At 39.2% G+C, this 11,807-nt stretch overlaps 1 long non-coding RNA gene across 29 annotated transcripts; it reads right to left on the reverse strand.

Annotated features, from left to right (window-relative positions):
* Positions 1 to 2,123: 2,123 nt before the first annotated feature.
* Positions 2,124 to 11,612, reverse strand: LOC127907135 (uncharacterized). Of its 29 annotated transcripts, XR_008063375.1 has the most exons (15): positions 10,291 to 11,311; positions 10,160 to 10,247; positions 8,939 to 9,113; positions 7,688 to 8,409; positions 6,867 to 7,129; positions 6,387 to 6,822; positions 5,681 to 6,297; positions 5,114 to 5,245; positions 4,587 to 4,849; positions 4,414 to 4,501; positions 4,238 to 4,281; positions 3,972 to 4,148; positions 3,620 to 3,927; positions 3,049 to 3,353; positions 2,125 to 2,962 (listed from the first exon to the last, which is right to left on the reverse strand). It is a non-coding gene; the product is annotated as an uncharacterized LOC127907135 (long non-coding RNA). The 29 variants fall into 29 exon arrangements; XR_008063379.1 differs by having other exon boundaries at positions 2,124 to 2,746; positions 3,049 to 3,092; positions 3,136 to 3,353; positions 4,238 to 4,849; XR_008063336.1 differs by adding an exon at positions 11,322 to 11,612 and having other exon boundaries at positions 4,238 to 4,849; positions 10,291 to 11,208.
* Positions 11,613 to 11,807: the final 195 nt, after the last annotated feature.

Below are 11,807 nucleotides of genomic sequence, written 5' to 3' on the forward strand. Positions count from 1 at the left end.
CTGTAATGTGTCTCTGTAATGTATCTCTGTAATGTGTCTCTGTAATGTATCTCTGTAATGTATCTCTGTAATGTGTCTCTGTAATGTGTCTCTGTAATGTGTCTCTGTAATGTGTCTCTGTAATGTGTCTCTGTAATGTGTCTCTGTAATGTGTCTCTGTAATGTGTCTCTGTAATGTGTCTCTGTAATGTGTCTCTGTAATGTGTCTCTGTAATGTGTCTCTGTAATGTGTCTCTGTAATGTGTCTCTGTAATGTATCTCTGTAATGTGTCTCTGTAATGTGTCTCTGTAATGTGTCTCTGTAGTGTGTCTCTGTAATGTGTCTCTGTAATGTGTCTCTGTAATGTGTCTCTGTAATGTATCTCTGTAATGTGTCTCTGTAATGTGTCTCTGTAATGTGTCTCTGTAATGTGTCTCTGTAATGTGTCTGTGTCTCTGTAATGTATCTCTGTAATGTGTCTGTGTCTCTGTAATGTGTCTCTGTAATGTATCTCTGTAATGTGTCTCTGTAATGTATCTCTGTAATGTGTCTCTGTAATGTGTCTCTGTAATGTGTCTCTGTAATGTATCTCTGTAATGTGTCTCTGTAATGTGTCTCTGTAATGTATCTCTGTAATGTGTCTCTGTAATGTGTCTCTGTAATGTGTCTCTGTAATGTGTCTCTGTAATGTATCTCTGTAATGTGTCTCTGTAATGTGTCTCTGTAATGTGTCTCTGTAATGTATCTCTGTAATGTGTCTCTGTAATGTGTCTCTGTAATGTGTCTCTGTAATGTGTCTCTGTAATGTATCTCTGTAATGTGTCTCTGTAATGTGTCTCTGTAATGTGTCTCTGTAATGTATCTCTGTAATGTGTCTCTGTAATGTGTCTCTGTAATGTGTCTCTGTAATGTGTCTCTGTAATGTGTCTCTGTAATGTATCTCTGTAATGTGTCTCTGTAATGTGTCTCTGTAATGTATCTCTGTAATGTGTCTCTGTAATGTGTCTCTGTAATGTGTCTCTGTAATGTATCTCTGTAATGTATCTCTGTAATGTGTCTCTGTAATGTGTCTCTGTAATGTATCTCTGTAATGTGTCTGTGTCTCTGTAATGTGTCTCTGTAATGTATCTCTGTAATGTGTCTCTGTAATGTGTCTCTGTAATGTATCTCTGTAATGTATCTGTGTCTCTGTAATGTGTCTCTGTAATGTGTCTCTGTAATGTATCTCTGTAATGTGTCTCTGTAATGTATCTCTGTAATGTATCTCTGTAATGTATCTCTGTAATGTATCTCTGTAATGTGTCTCTGTAATGTGTCTCTGTAATGTGTCTCTGTAATGTATCTCTGTAATGTATCTCTGTAATGTGTCTCTGTAATGTGTCTCTGTAATGTATCTCTGTAATGTATCTCTGTAATGTATCTCTGTAATGTGTCTCTGTAATGTGTCTCTGTAATGTGTCTCTGTAATGTGTCTCTGTAATGTATCTCTGTAATGTGTCTCTGTAATGTGTCTCTGTAATGTGTCTCTGTAATGTATCTGTGTCTCTGTAATGTGTCTCTGTAATGTATCTCTGTAATGTGTCTCTGTAATGTATCTCTGTAATGTATCTCTGTAATGTGTCTCTGTAATGTGTCTCTGTAATGTGTCTCTGTAATGTATCTCTGTAATGTGTCTCTGTAATGTGTCTCTGTAATGTGTCTCTGTAATGTGTCTCTGTAATGTGTCTCTGTAATGTGTCTCTGTAATGTGTCTCTGTAATGTGTCTCTGTAATGTGTCTCTGTAATGTGTCTCTGTAATGTGTCTCTGTAATGTGTCTCTGTAATGTATCTCTGTAATGTGTCTCTGTAATGTGTCTCTGTAATGTATCTCTGTAATGTGTCTCTGTAATGTATCTCTGTAATGTATCTCTGTAATGTGTCTCTGTAATGTATCTCTGTAATGTGTCTCTGTAATGTGTCTCTGTAATGTATCTCTGTAATGTGTCTCTGTAATGTATCTCTGTAATGTATCTCTGTAATGTGTCTCTGTAATGTGTCTCTGTAATGTGTCTCTGTAATGTGTCTCTGTAATGTGTCTCTATGTAATTGTATATGTATTCATGTCAACTATGGAAATATGTCCACAACTTTATCATTGTTTTGTGTTTATTTTTTTACTGACAAATACAATGAATCAGTCAAACCACAGTGGCCATTGGATGTCTTTTAGTCCCCATTAGAACTAATCTTCCAAGAGTCCTTAACATTAAAATACAATTTATTATACAAACAAATGGTCCACATATAACACACTATTACAAACATACATAATACACTAACATAATGACCCAATAAATACTCAATCTAAAAAAATATTGATTCTTCATCTACAATTTAAATATAGTATATATACTATAGTCCCACAACATTTCCATACACTATATTTAAATCATTTTCAAATAATGTTTACATTTATATATTGAAAGGGTTTCTGGTTTGCCCAGTTAATTTATTCAATTTCTTTATTGCTCTAAATCAAAATGTTCTTTTGCCCATTTCTTTTTTCTGTCTGGATAACGCATAGATGGAGGACAATCTATTCCTTGTATTTACTGAATGTCTGTCTCTTAACCAACTGAATATGGTTGTGAATAGAACTCGGCCGTTTTAAATTGTGTATATTATGAAGTAAAATAAGCATGTTTTTTTTTCTTCAATTATCTTGTCGATTGATGACCAACCAAGAACACTGCCCATGACTGCAACAAGAAGAACCATATCTCCACCTTAAAACAACCCATGACTGCAACAGAAGAACCATATCTCCACCTTAAAACAACCCATGACTGCAACAGAAGAACCATATCTCCACCTTAAAACAACCCATGACTGCAACAGAAGAACCATATCTCCACCTTAAAACAACCCATGACTGCAACAGAAGAACCACATCTCCACCTTAAAACAACCCATGACTGCAACAAGAAGAACCATATCTCCACCTTAAAACAACCCATGACTGCAACAGAAGAACCATATCTCAACCTTAAAACAACCCATGACTGCAACAGAAGAACCACATCTCCACCTTAAAACAACCCATGACTGCAACAAGAAGAACCATATCTCCACCTTAAAACAACCCATGACTGCAACAGAAGAACCATATCTCCACCTTAAAACAACCCATGACTGCAACAGAAGAACCATATCTCCACCTTAAAACAACCCATGACTGAAACAAGAAGAACCATATCTCCACCTTAAAACAACCATTGACTGCAACAGAAGAACCATATCTCAACCTTAAAACAACCCATGACTGCAACAAGAAGAACCATATCTCCACCTTAAAACAACCCATGACTACAACAAGAAGAACCATATCTCCACCTTAAAACAACCATTGACTGCAACAAGAAGAACCACATCTCCACCTTAAAACAACCATTGACTGCAACAAGAAGAACCATATCTCCACCTTAAAACAACCCATTGACTGCAACAAGAAGAACCATATCTCCACCTTAAAACAACCCATTGACTGCAACAAGAAGAACCATATCTCCAACTTAAAACAACCATTGACTGCAACAAGAAGAACCACATCTCCACCTTAAAACAACCCATGACTGCAACAAGAAGAATCATATCTCCACCTTAAAACAACCCATGACTGCAACAAGAAGAACCATATCTCCACCTTAAAACAACCATTGACTGCAACAAGAAGAACCATATCTCCACCTTAAAACAACCATTGACTGCAACAAGAAGAACCATATCTCCACCTTAAAACAACCATTGACTGCAACAAGAAGAACCATATCTCCACCTTAAAACAACCCATGACTGCAACAAGAAGAACCATATCTCCACCTTAAAACAACCCATGACTGCAACAAGAAGAACCATATCTCCACCTTAAAACAACCATTGACTGCAACAAGAAGAACAATATCTCAACCTTAAAACAACCCATGACTGCAACAAGAAGAACCATATCTCCACCTTAAAACAACCCATGACTACAACAAGAAGAACCATATCTCCACCTTAAAACAACCATTGACTGCAACAAGAAGAACCATATCTCCACCTTAAAACAACCATTGACTGCAACAAGAATAACCATATCTCCACCTTAAAACAACCCATTGACTGCAACAAGAAGAACCATATCTCCACCTTAAAACAACCATTGACTGCAACAAGAATAACCATATCTCCACCTTAAAACAACCCATTGACTGCAACAAGAAGAAACATATCTCCACCTTAAAACAACAATTGACTGCAACAAGAAGAACCATATCTCCACCTTAAAACAACCATTGACTGCAACAAGAAGAACCATATCTCCACCTTAAAACAATCCATGACTGCAACAAGAATAACCATATCTCCACCTTAAAACAACCATTGACTGCAACAAGAAGAACCATATCTCCACCTTAAAACAACCATTGACTGCAACAAGAAGAACCACATCTCCACCTTAAAACAACCCATGACTGAAACAAGAAGAACCATATCTCCACCTTAAAACAACCCATGACTGCAACAAGAAGAACCATATCTCCACCTTAAAACAACCCATGACTGAAACAAGAACCATATCTCCACCTTAAAACAACCCATGACTGCAACAGAAGAACCATATCTCCACCTTAAAACAACCATTGACTGCAACAAGAAGAACCATATCTCCACCTTAAAACAACCCATGACTGCAACAAGAAGAACCATATCTCCACCTTAAAACAACCCATGACTGCAACAAGAAGAACCATATCTCCACCTTAAAACAACCATTGACTGCAACAAGAAGAACCATATCTCCACCTTAAAACAACCATTGACTGCAACAAGAAGAACCATATCTCCACCTTAAAACAATCCATGACTACAACAGAAGAACCATATCTCCACCTTAAAACAACCCATGACTGCAACAAGAAGAACCATATCTCCACCTTAAAACAACCCATGACTGCAACAAGAAGAACCATATCTCCACCTTAAAACAACCATTGACTGCAACAAGAAGAACCATATCTCCACCTTAAAACAACCCATGGACTGCAACAAGAAGAACCATATCTCCACCTTAAAACAACAATTGACTGCAACAAGAAGAACCATATCTCCACCTTAAAACAACCATTGACTGCAACAAGAAGAACCACATCTCCACCTTAAAACAACCCATGACTGAAACAAGAAGAACCATATCTCCACCTTAAAACAACCCATGACTGCAACAAGAAGAACCATATCTCCACCTTAAAACAACCCATGACTGAAACAAGAACCATATCTCCACCTTAAAACAACCATTGACTGCAACAAGAATAACCATATCTCCACCTTAAAACAACCCATTGACTGCAACAAGAAGAACCATATCTCCACCTTAAAACAACCCATGACTGAAACAAGAACCATATCTCCACCTTAAAACAACCCATGACTGCAACAAGAATAACCATATCTCCACCTTAAAACAACCCATGACTGCAACAAGAAGAACCATATCTCCACCTTAAAACAACCATTGACTGCAACAAGAAGAACCATATCTCCACCTTAAAACAACCATTGACTGCAACAAGAAGAACCATATCTCCACCTTAAAACAACCCATGACTGCAACAAGAATAATCATATCTCCACCTTAAAACAACCCATGACTGCAACAAGAAGAACCACATCTCCACCTTAAAACAACCATTGACTGCAACAAGAAGAACCACATCTCCACCTTAAAACAACCCATGACTGCAACAAGAAGAATCATATCTCCACCTTAAAACAACCCATGACTGCAACAAGAAGAACCATATCTCCACCTTAAAACAACCATTGACTGCAACAAGAAGAACCATATCTCCACCTTAAAACAACCATTGACTGCAACAAGAAGAACCATATCTCCACCTTAAAACAACCATTGACTGCAACAAGAAGAACCATATCTCCACCTTAAAACAACCCATGACTGCAACAAGAAGAACCATATCTCCACCTTAAAACAACCCATGACTGCAACAAGAAGAACCATATCTCCACCTTAAAACAACCATTGACTGCAACAAGAAGAACCACATCTCCACCTTAAAACAACCCATGACTGCAACAAGAAGAATCATATCTCCACCTTAAAACAACCCATGACTGCAACAAGAAGAACCATATCTCCACCTTAAAACAACCATTGACTGCAACAAGAAGAACCACATCTCCACCTTAAAACAACCATTGACTGCAACAAGAATAACCATATCTCCACCTTAAAACAACCCATAGACTGCAACAAGAAGAACCATATCTCCACCTTAAAACAACCATTGACTGCAACAAGAATAACCATATCTCCACCTTAAAACAACCCATTGACTGCAACAAGAAGAAACATATCTCCACCTTAAAACAACAATTGACTGCAACAAGAAGAACCATATCTCCACCTTAAAACAACCATTGACTGCAACAAGAAGAACCATATCTCCACCTTAAAACAATCCATGACTGCAACAAGAATAACCATATCTCCACCTTAAAACAACCATTGACTGCAACAAGAAGAACCATATCTCCACCTTAAAACAACCATTGACTGCAACAAGAAGAACCACATCTCCACCTTAAAACAACCCATGACTGAAACAAGAAGAACCATATCTCCACCTTAAAACAACCCATGACTGCAACAAGAAGAACCATATCTCCACCTTAAAACAACCCATGACTGAAACAAGAACCATATCTCCACCTTAAAACAACCCATGACTGCAACAGAAGAACCATATCTCCACCTTAAAACAACCATTGACTGCAACAAGAAGAACCATATCTCCACCTTAAAACAACCCATGACTGCAACAAGAATAACCATATCTCCACCTTAAAACAACCCATGACTGCAACAAGAAGAACCATATCTCCACCTTAGAACAACCATTGACTGCAACAAGAAGAACCATATCTCCACCTTAAAACAACCATTGACTGCAACAAGAAGAACCATATCTCCACCTTAAAACAACCCATGACTACAACAGAAGAACCATATCTCCACCTTAAAACAACCCATGACTGCAACAAGAAGAACCATATCTCCACCTTAAAACAACCATTGACTGCAACAAGAAGAACCATATCTCCACCTTAAAACAACCATTGACTGCAACAAGAAGAACCATATATCCACCTTAAAACAACCCATGGACTGCAACAAGAAGAACCATATCTCCACCTTAAAACAACAATTGACTGCAACAAGAAGAACCATATCTCCACCTTAAAACAACCATTGACTGCAACAAGAAGAACCACATCTCCACCTTAAAACAACCCATGACTGAAACAAGAAGAACCATCTCATAAGGTGTATGCACCAATTTGTAAGTCGCTCTGGATAAGAGCGTCTGCTAAATGACTTAAATGTAAATGTAAATATCTCCACCTTAAAACAACCCATGACTGCAACAAGAAGAACCATATCTCCACCTTAAAACAACCCATGACTGAAACAAGAACCATATCTCCACCTTAAAACAACCCATGACTGCAACAAGAATAACCATATCTCCACCTTAAAACAACCCATTGACTGCAACAAGAAGAACCATATCTCCACCTTAAAACAACCCATGACTGAAACAAGAACCATATCTCCACCTTAAAACAACCCATGACTGCAACAAGAATAACCATATCTCCACCTTAAAACAACCCATGACTGCAACAAGAAGAACCATATCTCCACCTTAGAACAACCATTGACTGCAACAAGAAGAACCATATCTCCACCTTAAAACAACCATTGACTGCAACAAGAAGAACCATATCTCCACCTTAAAACAACCCATGACTACAACAGAAGAACCATATCTCCACCTTAAAACAACCCATGACTACAACAGAAGAACCATATCTCCACCTTAAAACAACCATTGACAGAAGAACCATATCTCCACCTTAAAACAACCATTGACTGCAACAAGAAGAACCATATCTCCACCTTAAAACAACCCATGACTGCAAGAGAAGAACCATATCTCCACCTTAAAACAACCCATGACTGCAACAGAAGAACCATATCTCCACCTTAAAACAACCATTGACTGCAACAAGAAGAACCAACAACCATTGACTGCAACAAGAAGAACAATATCTCCACCTTAAAACAACCATTGACTGCAACAAGAAGCACCATATCTCCACCTTAAAACAACCATTGACTGCAACAAGAAGAACCATATCTCCACCTTAAAACAACCATTGACTGCAACAAGAAGAACCATATCTCCACCGTAAAACAACCATTGACTGCAACAAGAAGAACCATATCTCCACCTTAAAACAACCATTGACTGCAACAAGAAGAACCATATCTCCACCTTAAAACAACCATTGACTGCAACAAGAAGAACCACATCTCCACCTTAAAACAACCATTGACTGCAACAAGAAGAACCATATCTCCACCTTAAAACAACCATTGACTGCAACAAGAAGAACCATATCTCCACCTTAAAACAACAATTGACTGCAACAAGAAGAACCACATCTCCACCTTAAAACAACCCATGACTGCAACAAGAAGAACCATATCTCCACCTTAAAACAACCATTGACTGCAACAAGAAGAACCATATCTCCACCTTAAAACAACCATTGAGTGCAACAAGAAGAACCATATCTCCACCTTAAAACAACCATTGACTGCAACAAGAAGAACCATATCTCCACCTTAAAACAACCCATGACTGCAACAAGAATAACCATATCTCCACCTTAAAACAACCCATTGACTGCAACAAGAAGAACCATATCTCCACCTTAAAACAACCATTGACTGCAACAAGAATAACCATATCTCCACCTTAAAACAACCCATTGACTGCAACAAGAAGAACCATATCTCCACCTTAAAAAACCATTGACTGCAACAAGAATAACCATATCTCCACCTTAAAACAACCCATGACTGAAACAAGAAGAACCATATCTCCACCTTAAAACAACCATTGACTGCAACAGAAGAACCATATCTCAACCTTAAAACAACCCATGACTGCAACAAGAAGAACCATATCTCCACCTTAAAACAACCATTGACTGCAACAAGAAGAACCACATCTCCACCTTAAAACAACCATTGACTGCAACAAGAAGAACCATATCTCCACCTTAAAACAACCCATGACTGCAACAGAAGAACCATATCTCAACCTTAAAACAACCCATGACTGCAACAGAAGAACCACATCTCCACCTTAAAACAACCCATGACTACAACAGAAGAACCACATCTCCACATTAAAACAACCCATGACTGTGTAACAGTACAACTTTACATCCGTCCGCTCGCCCATACCCGGGCGCGAACCAGGGACCCTCTGCACACATCAACAACAGTCACCCTCGAAGCATCGTTACCCATCGCTCCCAAAAGCCGCGGCCCTTGCAGAGCAAGGGGAACTACTACTTCAAGGTCTCAGAGCAAGTGACGTAACCGATTGAAACGCTATTTAGCGCACACCGCTAACTAAGCTAGCCGTTTCACATCCGTTACAACTGCAAGAGAAGAACCACATCTCCACCTTAAAACAACCCATGACTACAACAGAAGAACCATATCTCCACCTTAAAACAACCCATGACTACAACAGAAGAACCACATCTCCACCTTAAAACAACCCATGACTACAACAGAAGAACCACATCTCCACCTTAAAACAACCCATGACTACAACAGAAGAACCACATCTCCACCTTAAAACAACCCATGACTGCAACAGAAGAACCACATCTCCACCTTAAAACAACCCATGACTACAACAGAAGAACCACATCTCCACCTTAAAACAACCCATGACTACAACAGAAGAACCACATCTCCACATTAAAACAACCCATGACTGTGTAACAGTACAACTTTACGTCCGTCCGCTCGCCCATACCCGGGCGCGAACCAGGGACCTTCTGCACACAACAACAACAGTCAGCATCGTTACCCATCGCTCCACCCGCCCTTGCAGAGCAAGGGGAACTACTACTTCAAGGTCTCAGAGCAAAACCGATTGAAACGCTATTTAACCCTCAGATGTGACGCTATTTACGCGCACACCGCTAACTAAGTTAGCCGTTTCACATCCGTTACAACTGCAACAGAATAACCACATCTCCACCTTAAAACAACCCATGACTGAAACAAGAAGAACCATATCTCCACCTTAAAACAACCATTGACTGCAACAAGAAGAACCATATCTCCACCTTAAAACAACCCATGACTGCAACAAAATAACCATATCTCCACCTTAAAACAACCATTGACTGCAACAAGAAGAACCACATCTCCACCTTAAAACAACCCATGACTGCAACAAGAAGAACCATATCTCCACCTTAAAACAACCATTGACTGCAACAAGAAGAACCATATCTCCACCTTAAAACAACCATTGACTGCAACAAGAAGAACCATATCTCCACCTTAAAACAACCATTGACTGCAACAAGAAGAACCATATCTCCACCTTAAAACAACCATTGACTGCAACAAGAAGAACCATATCTCCACCTTAAAACAACCATTGACTGCAACAAGAAGAACCATATCTCCACCTTAAAACAACCCATGACTACAACAGAAGAACCATATCTCCACCTTAAAACAACCCATGACTGCAACAAGAAGAACCATATCTCCACCTTAAAACAACCCATGACTGCAACAAGAAGAACCATATCTCCACCTTAAAACAACCATTGACTGCAACAAGAAGAACCATATCTCCACCTTAAAACAACCCATGACTGCAACAGAAGAACCATATCTCCACCTTAAAACAACCATTGACTGCAACAAGAAGAACCATATCTCCACCTTAAAACAACCATTGACTGCAACAAGAAGAACCATATCTCCACCTTAAAACAACCCATGCTGCTTTGTTGACTGGAAAGAGACAGCTGTTACAAAAACACCAAAATGTTGAACGACATTCTGAGATTGTGAAGCCTCTGATCCTGGGTAAACCTACAAGGTAGATTGTCAAGCCTCTGATCCTGGGTAAACCTACAAGGTAGATTGTCAAGCCTCTGATCCTGGGTAAACCTACAAGGTAGATTGTCAAGCCTCTGATCCTGGGTAAAACTACAAGGTAGATTGTGAAGCCTCTGATCCTGGGTAAACCTACAAGGTAGATTGTCAAGCCTCTGATCCTGGGTAAACCTACAAGGTAGATTGTCAAGCCTCTGATCCTGGGTAAAACTACAAGGTAGATTGTGAAGCCTCTGATCCTGGGTAAACCTACAAGGTAGATTGTCAAGCCTCTGATCCTAAACCTACAAGGTAGGAAGGGATGTATTTTCTGTTTGTCAAGATTTACACCGTTTTCGTTTTCAACACCACAATCGACTTGGATATTGAAGCCGGGAGGCTTTCTTTACTGGTTGTGTGGTGCGTCGGCACAGAAACCTGTTGGTGGAAAATCAGTGGCATATATTTTATATTATAAATATGGCATCAGAATGTTGAAAATCAGATTCTCAAAACCCTCAACCCTCTGGCTCATAGCCCTGCGTTGCAACGTCAATATCCCCGTTTATAAACAGAGGCACGTTGTTGTTATTCTTTCGTCGTAAATTCTATGAGGTGGGGGGTGTGGGGGGGGGGGGAGCGAATATTTTTAAGGTACAAGGGGACATGTGAAGAAAGAAAAAAAAACTGTTGCATATTTTTCGAGGGACAACAGGCGCATGTTAGCACCAGGTATAAACGGGGCTGTAGAGTTCTTACATCGGGAATATGATTCCATGTTGTACCATCCT

Source organism: Oncorhynchus keta, chromosome 14 (assembly GCF_023373465.1).
Source record: "Oncorhynchus keta strain PuntledgeMale-10-30-2019 chromosome 14, Oket_V2, whole genome shotgun sequence".
In the NCBI taxonomy this organism is placed as follows: Eukaryota; Metazoa; Chordata; class Actinopteri; order Salmoniformes; family Salmonidae; genus Oncorhynchus; species Oncorhynchus keta.